General features: G+C 36.5%; 1 protein-coding gene across 3 annotated transcripts in view; it reads right to left on the minus strand.

Moving 5' to 3' along the window:
• LOC147911898 (uncharacterized) overlaps positions 1-16,976 on the minus strand; it is a 185,747-nt gene that overhangs the window by 104,614 nt on the left and 64,157 nt on the right. Inside the window, exon 6 of one of the 3 annotated variants that reach the window (XR_015550412.1) lies at positions 2,378-3,154. The exons of the other annotated variants lie outside the window; for them this stretch is intronic. The gene's annotated coding sequence lies outside the window, so the exon portion shown is untranslated. Of the gene's footprint in view, positions 1-2,377; positions 3,155-16,976 lie in introns of those variants that run through there. 3 annotated transcript variants of the gene reach the window in all.

The raw sequence follows: 16,976 nt of genomic DNA on the forward strand, positions 1-16,976 counted from the left end.
TCTTTAAATACCAGCTATACTCTAATGACTCCCAAATTTCAATCTCCAGATCCAACCTATCTTCTGAACTCCAAGTTTGGCTCTACACTACCATTAAACATCTTCGCTTGGAGACTGACAGGCATCTTAACATAATAAACCCCAAAGCTAATTCTAGATTTTACCCATCCCAAAGGTTTCCTTCTCTTAGTGTTCCCCAGCTCAGAAAAAGTTACTGTCATTTACCCAGTAGCTCAGTCCAAAAACTTGGAGTGACTCTCTTTTCCTTTCATGACTTACACCCAATTCATCAGCAAATCATCAGCCTTACCTTTAAAATATATCTATAATTGGATCATTTCTCACCAACTCTACTACTTTCAAGTTGTTGTCAATAACCCATCATCTCTTACCTGGATTACTCTAATAGGCTCACAACTGGTCACTGCTTTCACTCTTTCCTCCTGTAGTAGCTCCTTATGGATGCTGTAACAAATTACCACAGACTTGGAGGCTTGAAACAATATACATTTATTCTTTTACACTTCTGGAGGTCAGAAGTCTGAAATTAGGTCTACCAGCCAAAAGTGTTGGTAAGGCTGTACTCACTACACAGAATCTAGGAAAGAATCTGTTTCCTTGCCTTTCTCAGAATTTAGAGCTGCATTCCTTACATCCCTTGACTTGTGGCCCCATCCTTTGTCTTAAAAGCCAAGAGCATAGCATCTTCCTTCAGTTGTCATGTGCCTCTGTCTCTGAAGTCAAATCCCTCTCTGTCCCCGTTTCATAAAGACACTTGTGATTTCATTTAGATCCCACCCAGATAATCCAGGATAATCTGTCATCTAAAAATCCTTAATTTAATCACATCTGCAAAATTTCTTTTGCCATAAAAGGCAACATTCACAAGTTCTAAAGATTAGGACCTGTATATCTTTGGGGGCCATAAAACTACATTCTTTACACAGTAGTTAGAAAGACCTTTATAAAAAATAAATCAAAATGGATTAAAGACTTGAATGTAAGACATGAAACCATAAAACTCCTAGAAGAAAATATAGGCAGTATACTCTTTGACATTGGTTTTAGCAGTATCTCTTCAAATATCATGTCTACTCAGGCAAGGGAAACAAAAGAAAAAATAAACAAATGGAACTACATAAGACTAAAAGCTTCTGCAAGGCAAAGGAAACCAATGACAAAATGAAAAGACAACTCACCAACTGAGAGAAAATATTTGCAAATCATATATCTGACAAGGGGTTAATTTCCAAAATATGTAAAGAACTCATACAAGTCAACAACAACAAAAAACACAAAGAACCCGATCAAAAAATGGGCAGAGGATTTGAACAGACATTTTTCCAAAGAAGATATGCAGATGGCCAACAGGTACATGAAAAGATGTTCGGCATCACTAATTATTAGGGAGATGCAAATCAAAACTACAATGAGATATCACCTCACACCTATCAGAATGGCTATAATTAGCAAGACAAGAAATAACAAATGTTGGAGAGGATGTGGAGAAAAGAGAACCCTCATACATTGCTGGTGAGGGAATGTAAACTGGTGCAGCCACTATGGAAAACAGTATGGAGATTTCTCAAAAAACTAAAAATAAGAATATCATCCAATCCAGCTATCCCACTACTGGTTATTTAGCCAAAGAATATGAACTCAACAATCCAAAGAGATTTACGCACCCCTATGTTCATTGCAGCATTATTCACAGTAGCCAAGACATGGAAGCAACCCAAGTACCCATCAACTGATGAATGGATAAAGAAGATGTGTTATCTATATACAACAAAATACTACTCAGCCATGAAAAAGACAAAATTGTCCTATTCTTGACAACATGGATGGACCTTGAAGGTATTATGTTAAGTGAAATAAGTCAGAGAAAGACAAACACCATGTGATTTCACTCATATGTGGAAGAGAAACAAACACATGGATAAAGAGAACAGATTAGTGGTTACCAGAGGGGAAGGGGGTGGGTGGGTGGGCGAAAGGAGTAAAGGGGCACCTATATATGGTGATGGATAAAAACTAGACTCTCAGGGGTGAGCACGACACAGTCTATACAGAGACTGATATATAATAGTGTATGCTGAAATTACACAATGTTATAAACTGATATGACCTCAATAAAATAATTTTTAAAAACCCATAAATCAGATCATATCACCTGCATGCTCAAATCCCTCCAGTGATCACTTAATGTACTCAAAATCAAATAAAATAAAATCCAAAACAAAGGACTTATGTTCAGAATATCTAAATATATAAGGAACTTCTACAGATCAATAATAAAGACAAACCACACAACAGAAAAAAATTGTCACAAATTTTAAACAGACACTTCACAAAAGACTTCCAAATTGCCAATAAATTATGAAAAGATTCTCAACTTTATTAGTCATCAAGAAAATGCAAATTAATCCAGTGAGATAACATTATGTAGGCACTAGAATAGCTAAAATGAAAAAGACATAAAATATCAAAGGTTTGCAAGGGTGTGGAACAATCAGAATCTAAATACATAGCTCATGAAAGCATAAACTGATACAACCTCTTTGAAATACTGGTACAGTCTACCAAAGCAAAATATATGCACACCTATCATTCAGAAATTCTACTCCTAGGTACATACCAAATAGAAATGCATACACATGCTCACCCAAAAGAAATGAAATCGAGTATTTTTATCAGGACTATCATAATAGCCTCAAATTGAAAACTAATCAAATGTCTGTCAACAGTAGTAGATAATTAAATTGTCGCATAATCATACAATGGCATACTTTACAGAAATGGCAATTAATGTATTACAACTACTGAAACAACAAGAATGAATCTCATAAATATAATGTTGAGTGAAAGACGCCAGACAAAAAGACAAATATGTATATTTTGTTTACGTAAAGTACAAAAACAGGTGAAACTAATATATAGTGGTAGAAATAAGGATAGTGGTTACCTTTAGAAAAGTATTAATTGGGGCCGGCCCCGTGGCTTAGTGGTTGGGTGTGGGCACTCCGCTGCTGGCGGCCCGGGTTCGGATCCCGGGTAAGCACCGACGCACCGCTTCTCCGGCCATGCTGTGGCCGCGTCCCACATACAGCACTTAGAAGGATGTGCAACTATGACATACAACTGTCTACAGGGGCTTTGGGGGAAAAATAAAATAAATAAAATTATAAATAAAAAAAGAAAAGTATTAATTGAAAGGGGACACAACTGGGTCTTTGGGGGTACTGGTAATATTATGTCTCTTGACTTTGTTGCTAGTTGCATTCAGTTTGTGAAAATTCATCCAGCTACACATATATAATTTTTGCACTTTTCTACATGTAGGTTATGCTTCCATTAAAAGTAAAATCAAATGCAAACTCTTTACCATGACCTACAAGACTCTACATGGTCTTGTAGATGGTCTCTTCAACCTCATCTACCTCCACTCCTCAACCTGCTTTTCTCACTCTGCTCCAGCCACATTGGCTCTTGCTGTTTTTAGAATACTCTAAACATCCTCCTGCTTCAGAGTCTTTACATTTGTATACCCTCTACCTGTAACATTCCTACCATAGATAGCTGCATGTTTAGCTACTTTATTTCATTAAGTTTCTGCTCAAATGTTGTCTTCTTAGAGACTTTACCTTAATTATTCTATTTAAAATTGCTACCTTCCCCCTCCATAGCTTTCTTATTTTTTATTGTGATAAGAACACAACATGAGATGTACCCTCTTAATACATGTTTAAGTGTACAATACAGTATTGTTAACTGTAGGCACAATGTTTACAGCAGATTTCTAGAACGTAATCATCTTGCATAACTGAAACTTTATAGTTGTTGAATAGCAACTCCCCCTTTCTCTTTCCCACAGTCCCTGGCAACTGCCATTCTACCTTCTGCTTCTAAGTGTTTGACTATTATATATAACTTATATAAATGGCATTATACAGTATTTGTCCTTCTGTGACTGCCGTATTTCACTTCCTCTAATGTCCACCAGGTTTATCCATGTTGTTGTAAATGACAGAATTTCTTTCTCTTTTAAGGCTGTGTAATATTCCATTGTGTTTGTGTGTGTGTGTATATATATATATATATATACAATATTTACTTTATCCACTCATCTGTCAATGGACGCTTAGGTTGATTCCATATCTTGGATATCATGAATAATGCTGAAGTGAATATGGAAGTACAAATATATCTTTGAGATTCAGATTTAAATTGTTTTGGGTATATATTCAGAAGTGAGATTATTGGATCACATGGTAGTTCTATTTTTAATTTTTTGGGAAACCTCCATGCTGTTTTCCATAGTGGCTGCACCATTTGCATTCATTAAAAGTGTTCCAATTTATCCATATCCTCAATGACACTTTGTTATCTTTTGTTTGGTTTTGATAATAGCCATCGTAACAGGTGTGAGGTAATATTTTATTGTAGTTTTGAAATACATTTCCCTGATTATTAGGGATGTTGAACATCTTTTCATGTACCTGTTGGCCATCTGTATGTCTCCTTTGAAAAACATGTCTATTCAGATCCTCTGACCAATTTTTAATCAGATGGTTTATTTTTTTGCTATTGAGTTGTATGAGTTCTTTATATATTTTGGATATTAACATCTTATAAAATAAATGATTTGCAAATATTTTCTCCTATTCCATGGGTTGCCTTTTTACTTTATCAATTATTTCCTTTGTTTGTGCAGAAGCATTTTAGCTTGATATAGTCCCACTTGTCTATTTTTGCTTTTGTTGCTTGTGCTTTTGGTGTGATGTCCAAGAAATCATTGCTAAGACCAAAGTCATGGAGCTTTACTCCTATATTTTCTTGTAGGAGTTTTACAATTTCAAGTCTTACATTTAAGTCTTTAATGTATTTTGAGTTGCTTTTTTTCTAAAAGTTTTTTTTTTTTCTGGGAAATATTCCCCCTGAGCTAACATTTGTTGCCAATCTTCCTCTTCTTTTTTGCATACCCAAAACCCCAGTACATAGTTGTATACTCTAGTTGTAAGAACTTCTAGTTCTTCTTCATGAGTCGCTGCCACAGCATGGCTACTGACAGACAAGTAGTGTGGTTCTGTGCCCAGGAACCAAACCTGGGCCACCGAAGCCGGGTGCACTGAACTTTAACCACAAGGCCATCAGGGCTGTCTCTGAGTTGCTTTTTGTGTATGATGTAAGATGAGAGGCCAATTTCATTCTTTTGCATTTAGATATCCAGTTTTCTCAACACCATTTGTTGAAGAGACTATCCTTTCCCCATTGTGCACCCTTGTCTAAGATTAGTTGACCATATATATATGGGTTTATTTCTGGGCTTTCTATTCTGTCCCATTGGTCTATATGTCTGTCTTTATGCCAGTGACATACTGTTTTAATTACTGTAGATTTGTAATATATTGTTTCCAGTTTGAGGTATAATTGACATATAGCATTGTATTAATTTAAGGTATACATCATAATGATTTGACATACATATATATTGCAAAATGATTACCACAATAAATTTAGTTAACGTCTACCACCTCACATAGTTAAAAATTTTTTTCTTGTGATGAGAACGTTTAAGATCTACTCTCTTAGCAACTTTCAAATACATAATATAGTATTGGTAACTATAGTCACCATGCTGTACATTTCATCCCCAGAAGTTATTTATCCTATAACTGGAAATTTGTACATTTTGATCACCTTCACTCATTTCCCCCACACCTCAACTCCCACTTCTCGAAAACACAAATCTATTTTCTGTTTCTATGAGTCCATTTTTTTTAGATTCCACATATAAGTGAAATCATACAATGCTGTTTTTCTCTGTCTGACTTATTTCACTTAGCATAATGCCCTCAACTTTCATTCATGTTGCAACAAATGGCAGGATTTTCTTCTTTTTCTTTCTTTTTTTTTGGTGAGGAAGATTGGCCCTCAGCTAACATCTGTTGCCACTCTTCTTCTTTTTGCTTAAGATTGTCACTGAACTAATATCTGTGCCAATCTTCCTCTATTTTATATGTGGGATGCCACCACAGCATGGTTTGATGGTGGTGTGTATGTCCACACCCAGGACCCAAACCTGCAAACCCTGGGCCACTGAAACAGAGCACATGATCTTAACCACTATGCCACCAGGCTGGCCCCTAGGATTTTCTTTTGTTTTTATCATTGAATAATATTTCATTGTATATATATATTCCATATTTTCTTTATCTATTCATCCATCAATGGACAGTTTGTTTATGTCTTGGTTAATGTAAATAATGTTGTGATGAATATGGGGGTGCACATATCTTCTTGAGATATTGATTTCATTTCCTTCAGATACATACCCAGAAAGTGGAATTCCTGGATCAAATAATGGTTCCATTTTTAATTTTTTGAGGAAACTCCATACTATTTTCTATATTGGCTGCACCACTTTACATTCCCACCAACAATGGACAAGTGTTCCTTTTTCTCTGCAGCTTGCCAACACTTGTTAGTTCTTGTCTTTTTGATGATAGCCATTCTAACAGATGTGAGGTGATGTCTCATTGTGGTTTTGACTTGCATTTCCCTGACCATTAGTGATGTTGAGAACCTTTTCATGTTTCTGTTGGCTATTTATATGTTTTCTTTGTAAAAGATATCTACTCAGTTCCTCTGCCTATGTAATATATTTTGAAATCAGGACTTGTGGAGCTTTCAACTTTATCCTTTTTTCTCAAAGTTGTTTTAGTTTTTTGGGGTCCTTTGTGTTTCTATATTAATTTTAGGATTGATTTTTCTATTTCTGTAAAAAATGTCATTGGGATTGTGTCATTGCATTTAATATGTAGAGTGCTTTGGGTAGTATGGAAATTTTAACAGTATTAAGTCTTCCAATCTGTGAACATGAGATGCCATTCCATATATTAGTGTCTTTAATTTATTTCCTCAATGTTTTGTAGTTTGCGGTGCACAAGTCTCTCACCTCCTTAGTTATGTTTATTCATAAATATTTTATTCTTTTTAATGCTTTTGTAAATGGGATTGTTTTCTTAACTCTCTTTTTGGACAGTTTGTTGTTAGTGTGTACAAATGAAAGTTTTTTTGTATATTGATTTTATATCCTGCAACTTTATTGAATTAGCAGGAGAGATTGAATCAGTAATCAAATTATCCCAACAGAGGAAATTCCAGGACCACATGGCTTCACTGGTGAATTCCACCAAACATTTAAATAAGAGTTAATGCCAATCCTTTTCAATCTCTTCCAAAGACTTAAAAAGGATGTTACACTTCTAAACTAATATTATAAGGCCAATATTACCCTGATATCAAAGCTAGACAAAGACACTACAAGAAAAGAAAACTACAGGCAAATATTCCTGATGAAAACAGCTGCAAAATCCTCAGCAAACTGCTAGTAAACTGATCAAGTGAGATTTATCCCTGCGGTGAAAGGATGGTTTGACTTGTGTAAATCAATTAATGTGAAACACCACATTAACAGAATGAGGAATAAAAAACATATGATCATCCCAATAAATGAAGAAAATATATTTGACAAAATTCAACATTTTTTCATTATTAAAACTCTCAACAAACTAGAAATAAAAGGAAATTACCTCAACCTAATAAAGGTCCTAAATGAAAAGCCTACAGCTAACATCAAACTCAACTGAAAGCTTTTCCTCTAAGATCAGGAACAAGGCACAGATGCCTACTCTCACCACTTCTATTGAACATAGTACTGGAAGTCCTAGCCTGGAACTTAAGCAGGAAAAAAAAAAGTCATCCAAATTGGACAGGAAAATGTAAAATTAGTCTGTTTACACATGACATGATCACATATGTAAAAAACCCCAAAAATTCCATAGTTTTCTATCCCTTTACTTGCTTTATTTTTTTCAAAGCACTTAATACTACCTTTCATTACATTAGTATTAATGTTTTTATTTTGTTTACCTTCTATTTTCCCCCACTAGAATGTAAACTACACAAGGTCTGAAACTGTTACTTTTTGGTAATATTCCCTGTGCTTTGAACAGTGCCTGGCTTGCAGTAGACATTCAACCATAGGAGCTGATAAGCCTATCTAAAAAGTAGGTATAGAAGAAAAGATCAACTAATCATTGAGTTAATCATTGAGTTGGAATATAAATGTTTAAGAAGAGATTAGTACAAGAAAAAGAAGCATCTATAAAAAAAGTTTGCAAAGGATTTGTCTGAATGAGAAAGGGAGACCAGGAAAGAGATATTTCAAAGAAGCTAAGGAAAGAGAGAGATTTGAGAGAAATGAGAAGACATCAGCCTCAAAAATAGCAGTTCTATTTAATAAGATATGACCTGAGACATGACCACAGGCTTTTGCAACATGGAGATAATCAGTGAATAAAGCAAGGGTAATTCCAGTGGAATAATATTATAAAAGCCTGAATGGAGTAGTTTGAGGAATGAATGGAAACTGAGGAAGAGGACACATGGAGTATAGATTACTCTTCACCATTTATTGAATACCTTTTTTATGCTAACACTGTGCTAGGTGCTTAACACACCTTACCTCTCTGAATCCTCACAACAAGCTGTCATTAAACCTATTTTGTAAATGAATAAACTGAGACTCACAGAACAAAAAAACAGTATTCTTCCCACTACTGCATGCTCCTTACTTGGGCTTCTGAGCTGTAATTTTGCCCAAGCTTTCCTTTTGTCACGGTTGTCAATTCTATAGGTTGACTGTTTTGGCATTCTTAGTTATGCTCCTGTTCCCTATGGGGATTGGTACTCTGGCTTATACCCCAGTTTGGTTGATACCTCTCCTGTTATCTTTCTTACCCAGAGATAGGCTTTGTTCTTCATGTCCCCAGACACTGGCTGGCATTCTACTGTGAACAAGGAAGACCACTCAAAGCTATGCATGTACCTGTCAGAGAGCATCATGATTACCTAGAAACTCCTGGTGCCAAGTTTATCTCCTTCCCAATCTTCAATTAAAAGAATTATACTTGGTTAGCTTTGTGGGAGATCAAACTTTGGCCATCCTGAAATATGTCTCTTTACCTTGATTATTTTCCCTGATGGACATTTGACCTCCCCCCTAACTGCCTAAAGAAATTTAACTCTGGGTATGGACAGACTGACAGGGTCCTCACTAAGCCCATTCTTTTCAAAGTTCTGTTTATCAAATATTTACATTTGTAAAGGTATCTCCCTCTGTGTAGTGGGAAGAGGGGGGATGACCTTATCTGTGAAAACTCTTACCAGGACTGAAGAAGAAGACTTAAACGTACATACCCTTGATTACTATAATTTCTGTCTCTCCAGCCACATTCTCTATAGGAGGCCCTGCAAATCATTGTCAGACAAACATTTACATTTCCCTCTTTATGTAAATTGTCTTCCCCTATGAAATCCCAAAACACCACAGACCCCCAACACCCTCCTTTGTCTTTAGCTGAAGATGCTATTTAAGACGAGAATATCTGTTATTGTGTTGAGAAACTCAGTGTCCTTGGTTTCTCCCATGTATACATGTTATTAAACTTGATATTATTTTCTCCTGTTAACCTGTCTTGTTAATTATTTGGCCAGCCATAAGAACCTTAAGGGCAGAGGGGGATTCTCCCTCTTCCCCCACAGCTTAATTGTTCATTCTTTAATTCATTCTTTACTAAGTATGTATTGTGTCAGGCATTGAACAAACCTAAGATCCTTCTGTTCTTAAATTGTTTTATTATGCAATATTTGATGCAGAATATACGTAAATTAATGAAGCATAATAACAACGTGAATGTGCATAAACCCTCAACTAATGTTAAGACCTAGAACATTATCAAAGCCCTTGTATCCACCAATCTGCACCTTCTCTATCCATCTCTACACTTGGGTTAGGAGTGTCATCAAAGGCACACTGGTTTTGATGTAATTAGACCTAGGTTCAAATTTAGGGTTCCCCACATAATAGCTGTGTGTCCTAATGCAAAGCACCTTTCTTCCCTGAGCCTAAATTTCCTCATCTCTATAATAAAAATTATGATCTAGCTCATAGTCCCAATGCCTACTAGGCAAAGATAATTGAAGCTATTAATAGCTCCAGGCATCTGGGCAGAAAGACATTGAGTCAGTTGGGGACTAATGAACAGTCCCATTTTATAATACATTAGAGAGTGCTAAGGCAGGCCAGAAAACATGACCAAATTGGAGCAAATGCTCTCCTAAAGGCCTTACTCTGCATTCATTAGGCAATGGACACAAACTGAAAATTTTTGAGGGTGAGATAAGTGGCACTGTGAAGATATCATTTTAGACATGCTTATGGTCAAGCCCTGGTATGGAAACTGGATTGGTGAGAAGAGACTGTACATGGATGGTGGAGCTCAGTAGTCCATGTGAGAACTAATATATTCATGACCTAAAGCTGTGCAAGTAGTTACATGAGGATTGGATTTGAGAGGCACCGCTGAGAAGCAATTGAATATCTTGCTGACTGATTAAATGCAGGGAGAAGTGACTGATTAGAATGATGTTTCCTAGCTTTGATTCTGGTAGCATGGAGAATGGTGGTACCACCTCCTAATCACAGAGAGGGAAAACATTCAAAAAAAAGAAGCAGTTTTGAGCTAGAGAAGAGGATTATGAATTTGCTTTGAGTTTGGAGTGTGTTATTTTGAAAGGCTAATGTGGCACCCAGGTGGAGTTCTCTGGCAAGCAGTTAAAATGAGAAGCTTGAAGTTTGGTAGAGGAATTGAGGCTCAAGATGTGGAAATGGGATTCAGGATTCTAGAGGTGATAGATGAAACCATGGAAATGGATGAGAAGAGGAGAACTAGGCAAGTCCAGAGCCTTGGGGGGAATGCTGACATTTTGAAAGATAGACAAAAGAAGAGGTCTCAGTGATGGCAATAATGATCAGAGAAGTACAAGGATATAGCATCACTGATGCCAAGGGAGATGAGGTTTTTCAGAAGATTAGGCAGGTCAGCAGTCTCAAAGGCTGACAGAAAACTAAGGGCATTAAATACCAAGAAAAAATAAAGATTATATTTCATAAGTTGATCACCAGTGACCTTGGTCGGAGTTATTTCAGTGGTGTGTGTGTTGAGGGGGGCAGCTTGTAATGGTAATGTGATTTGCAGTACATTGAAAGTCTCCCAAGGGCAGAGACCATGTCAATCTTGTTCACCTTTGCATCCCTAGGACTTGGTACAATGCCTGGCATATCTAGTAGGTGTTCTGTAATTGTTGAATGAATTAATGAATGAATGAACTAACAAGTTAATAATTGTATGGTTAGAGAGGGAATGCAGAGAGGGAAATAACTACTTTGTCAAGGTGTTTGACAATAAAAGAGAGAGGGAAAACTGTGGTAATTTGAGGAAGAAGTAAAAAATAAAGGATCTTATAAGGATAGGCAAAACTCAAATGTATTTGTATGCTCAGGGAAAGGCCTAGGGGAGATATTAAAAGTTCAAGAGGGGAGGAGGTAATTAGTGGAATCAGGTCCAAATGGAGGCTAAAGGGGATAGAGTCTTGGGCTCTGCTTGAGTGGTTTTTTGATAATGATAATGATGATGATAATGGTGATGGTGATGATGATCATGATCATGATAGCTTACTCTGGGCATTGCTGCCTGCCTTCTTTGAATAATAAAGAGATAGATGATTGCTCCTTTCACTCAACTCTGGTAAAAGGAAATCGGTGAACTTTCTAGAAAGTAATATGGAACAGGAAAGGGAACGGGAACTAACTAAAATATAACTTTCACATGGGGCATGAATCTTGATAAAACCCTAGTGAATTTTAACTAAAGTATAGCTTTCACATTGGGCATGAATCTTCACAAAACCCCAGTGAGATAAATATTATTATCCTCAATAAACATACGACTAAACTGAGACTCAGATACATAAAATTACTTGACCAAGCTAGAAAACAGCAGAACTTCTAAGACTACAAAATGATATGTTATATAGTAAACAGTATTCATTAGTAATAATAGCTGACATTTATTAAGCACTTACTTTGTATCAGGCACTCTTCTAAGCACTTTAAATAGAATAACTCAATAACTCAGCATGCTTATGAGATAGTACTATTATTATCACTGCTAAAAATAAGAGAACTGAGGAAAGAGACATGTAGTAACTTGCTCAGAATCACAAAGCTAGTAGGCAATAAAGGCAAGTTTGGAACCCAGGCAAGTTCACTCCTAAACTCAAACTAAACACTACTATGTACTATCAAGTATAGTTCCTGAAACATATTTGATGTTAAGTAAATGTTTTTAATAAATTTCTCTTAGTTTGAATCTTTCAAAGAAAGGAAATCTAATATTGGATCAGTCAAATTAAGCCAGTGGCTTACAGTGATATGCCTGATATGTACAGTAAGGAACAATTGATACCAATGAGGGATGAGTCTGTAGATACTTTACTGTTATCTATAGATTGTATGAGGATTGTCATATCTTCTGGGTGGGCAGTGGGATTAGAAAACTGTACAGGTCTGAAAATTATTAGACCTGAGTCCTAGTCTGGACTCTATCACTAGGTTGCTGTGAGACCTTGGGCAAGTCTCTCCCTCCAATTCTAAGCATCATTTTCCCTATCTGCAAATGAAAGATTTGGATTAGATGATCTTTATTGACCTTTATAGCTGGCTCACTGTAAATACTCCTGTGGTCTGAAATATTTTCGGGGAACTTGAGGACTCTTTCAGGATAAAATCACGGTTCCTTTAAGAATACATATGTAGGACCCCGAATAGCTAAAGGAATCCTGAGAAAAAAGAACAAAGCTGGAGGTATCACACTCCCTGATATCAAAATATACTACAAAGCTATAGTAACCAAAACAGCATGGTACTGGCACAAAAACAGACACACAGATCAATGGAATAGGATCGAAAGCCCAGAAATAAACCCACTCATCTATGGACAGCTAATCTTTGACAAAGGAGCCAAGAACATACAATGGGGAAAAGAAAGTCTCTTCAACAAATGGTGTTGGGAAAACTGGATAGCCATATGCAAAAAAATGAAAGTAGATCCTTACCTTACACCATACACAAAAATTAACTCCAAATGGATTAAAGACTTGAATGTAAGACCTGAAACTGTGAAAGTTCTAGAAGAAAACATAGGCAGTACGCTCTTCGACATCGGTCTTAGCAACATCTTTTCAAACACCACATCTGACCGGGCAAGAGAAACAATAGAAAAAATAAACAAATGGGACTACATCAAACTAAAAAGCTTCTGCACAGCAAAGGAAACCATCAACAAAACGAAAAGACAACCTAACAATTGGGAGAAGATATTTGCAAATCATACTTCTGATAAGGGCTTAATCTCCAAAATATATAAAGAACTCATGCATCTCAATAACAAAAAAACTACCAACCCAATTGAAAAATGGGCAAAAGACCTGAACAGACATTTCTCCAAAGAAGATATACAGACGGCCAACAGACACATGAAAAGATGTTCAAAATCACTATCAGAGAAATCCAAATCAAAACTACAATGAGATATCACCTCACGCCGGTCAGAATGGCTGTAATTAACAAGACAGGAAACAACATGTGTTGGAGAGGATGTGGAGAGAAGGGAACTCTCATACACTGCTGGTGGGAGTGCAAACTGGTGCAGCCACTATGGAAAACAGTATGGAGATTCCTCAAAAAATCAACGATAGAACTACCATATGATCCAGCTATTCCACTGTTGGGTATTTATCCAAAGAACTTGAAAACACCAATTTGCAAAGGTACATGCACCCCTGTGTTCATTGCAGCCTTATTCACAATAGCCAAGACTTGGAAGCAACCTAAGTGCCCATCAAGGGACGAATGGATAAAGAAGCTGTGGTATATATACACAATGGAATACTACTCAGCCATAAGAAACGACGAAATCCAGCCATTTGTGACAACATGGATGGACATTGAGGGTATAATGCAAAGTGAAATAAGTCAGAGGGAGAAGGCCAAATATCGTATGATTTCCTTCATTAAGTAGTAGATAATAACAACAATAAACAAACACATAGGGACAGAGATTGGATTGGTGGTTACCAGAGGGGAAGGGGGGAGGGTGGAGGGTGAAAGGGATAATTCGGTACATGTGTGTGGTGATGGGTTGTAATTAGTATTTTGGTGGTGAACATGATGTAGTCCATGCAGAAATAGAAGTACAATGATGTACACCTGAAATTTTTGCAATGTTATAAACCAATGTTACTGCAATAAAAAAATAAAAAATAAAAAAAAAAAGAATACATATGTAGGGACAGTTACTGTGGTTTTTGAGGTCTGTCAGAAAAAATATTCTTACCTCATGGAGATTTTGGCTGTAGACACAACTCTAGTCTGGGGGCCACAGGATAGAGGACATCATTATTTTTGGCTGTAAGACAGCCAGATGTCATGGAAACCACACAGGAGTATGAAACTTGAGACTTGTTTTGTTCTTGGCTCTGCTACTAATGAGCTACAGCATGACCTTAGAGAAAGCTTTCCGAATGTCTAATAACCTCTGTCTTCTAATCCGTAAAATGAGAATCCCATGTAGATCATCCTTTATATTTTTACAATTTAAAAGATTATTTGAGAGAAAAACAAAAATCTATTTGCCAATGGGAACATTAAAATAGCCTGGAATTTGTGTGGGAACTAGGTGGGTGAAGTTCTCCCTTGTGTTCTGGGGCCTCTGACAGGTAAATGTTTACTGCCCTGTAGAGACATAATTGCAGCCTGGAATTGTCACTGACTGCATATTATTACTTTTCAAAGAATGGTTTTTACTCTGGTGTGGGAGCCCCAATCCATGAACTTCATTACTACCAGAGTGTGGGCAACATTCATTCATCTAATTACTTGCTTATCTTGTTTAACAAAGATTTTATTGAAGCTTTACTCTGTGCCAGGTAGTATGCTAGGCAATAGAGGAAGCAGAAATAAATGATAGAGGCCCTGTTATAAAAAATATCACAATCTAATGGAGAAAATAAAGAAACCAATTAGAATGCAATACAGTTTACAAGGCTACACACACAGACAAGGAAAAGTAAGAGTACAGATGAGGGGCACCAAATGCAGCAATTGGAGAAGGCACTTTGGGGAATGCTTCCTGGAAGAAGTGAAGCTCGAAGTTAATCCCCACAGAACTAGGGTAGGGGTAGGGGCTGGAGCATATTCCAAGCAGAGGGGACACCATAAGAAAAGGCATAGATGAGTGAGAAAGACTTGTTATGTTTCAGAAACCACCATTTTTTGCTAAAAAGATAAGTGGTCAGAGACGAGATTAGAAAGGTAGGCAGGGTAGGTAACTGAATCCCTTGCATGCTACTACAAGGAGTTTGACCTTTATCCCATCCAGGATGGGGATTCATAGTAACATTCTTTATAGGACAATAATGTGATCAGAGATATTTGGGTGGGTGAAGGGAGTGATCACAGGTATTATACCAGAGTGAAGCATGAAAGGAGAGAAGAGAACCTGGAGGCAGGCAGATCCATTAAGAAGTCTGAAGTAGAGTCCAAGTATAAGGGGATTTGGGTGACAATAAATTCACCAAGGGGAGAAGTAGGTTCAGGGGGTGTGTATGTTGGGGTGCCACTGAGGGATATTGAATGGAAAGTGCCAGATATGGTAACATGGAAATAGCAGTGACCTGAGAGACAAGTGTGGAAATAAATGAAGACCACCCAAATGAGAATACTTGCCTCATAGAATGAGTTAGGAAGTGTTCTCTTTTCTTCTATGATGTGGAAGATTCTGTGAAGAATTGGTATTAATTCTTCTGTAAATGTTTGATAAAATTCACCAATGAAAACTTCTGGGCCCGGGATTTTCTTTATGAGAAGTTTTTTGATTAATAATTTAATCACTTTACTTGTTACAGTTCTATCTAGATGTTCTAATTCTTCTTGGGTCAATTTTGGTCGTTGGTTTCCTTCTAGGAATTTGTCCATGCATCTAAGTTATCTAATTTGTTGGCATAGCATTGTTCACAGTATTCCCTTACAATCCTTTTTACTGATGTGAGACTATAGGAACATCTCCTTTTCCATTTCTGATTTTACTAATTTCAGTCTTCTATTTTTCTTGGTCAGTCTAGCTAAAGGTTTGCCAATATTGTTGATATTTTCAAAGAACCAACTTTTTGTTTTGTTGATTTTATCTATTATTTTTCTACTTTCTATTTTATTAATTTCTACTCTAATCTTTATTTTTTCCTTTCTTCTGTTCCTTTTGTGTTTAGTTTGCTCTTTTCCCAGTGTCTTAAGGTAGGTTAAGTTATTGATTTGAAATCTTTCTTCTCTTTTAATGTAAGCATTTTTACAACTATAACTTTTCCTCTAAGCACTCATAAATATATCTCATAAACATTGGTATGTTGTGTCTTCATTCTTATTCACCTCAAATTGGTTCTTAACTGTTTTGATTTCTTCTTTGACCTACTGGCTTTTTAGGAGTGTGTTGTTTTATTTCCTTATATTTGTAAATTTCCTTCTGTTTTATATTTCTAATTTCATTCTATTGTTGCTGAGGAATATATATTTTTTATTTATGTCTTAGTAGTTTATAACATTGTGAAATTTTGGTTGTACATTATTCTTTGTCACCATATACATGTCTCGCTTCACCCCTTGTGCCAACCCCACACCTCCATTGCCCCTGTCAATCACAATAGAGTTTTCTCTATCTATGTGTTGGTTTATAGTCCACATATGAGTGAGATCATAGGATGATTGTCTTTCTCTTTCTGGCTTATTTCACTTAACATAATACCCTCCAGTCCCATCCATGTTGTTGCAAAGGGGGCAATTTTCTTTTTTTACGGCTGAGTAGTATTCCATTGTATATGTATACCTCATCTTCTTGATCCAATCATCAGTCAAGGGGCACTTGGGTTGCTTCCACTTCTTGGCTACAGTGAATAATATTGCAATGAACATAGGGGTGCATAAGTCTCCTTGGATTGTTGATTTCAGGTTCATTGGA

The sequence above is a fragment of the Ceratotherium simum genome, chromosome X (genome assembly GCF_057802395.1).
Source record: "Ceratotherium simum simum isolate JZ-2026a chromosome X, ASM5780239v1, whole genome shotgun sequence".
NCBI lineage: Eukaryota > Metazoa > Chordata > Mammalia > Perissodactyla > Rhinocerotidae > Ceratotherium > Ceratotherium simum.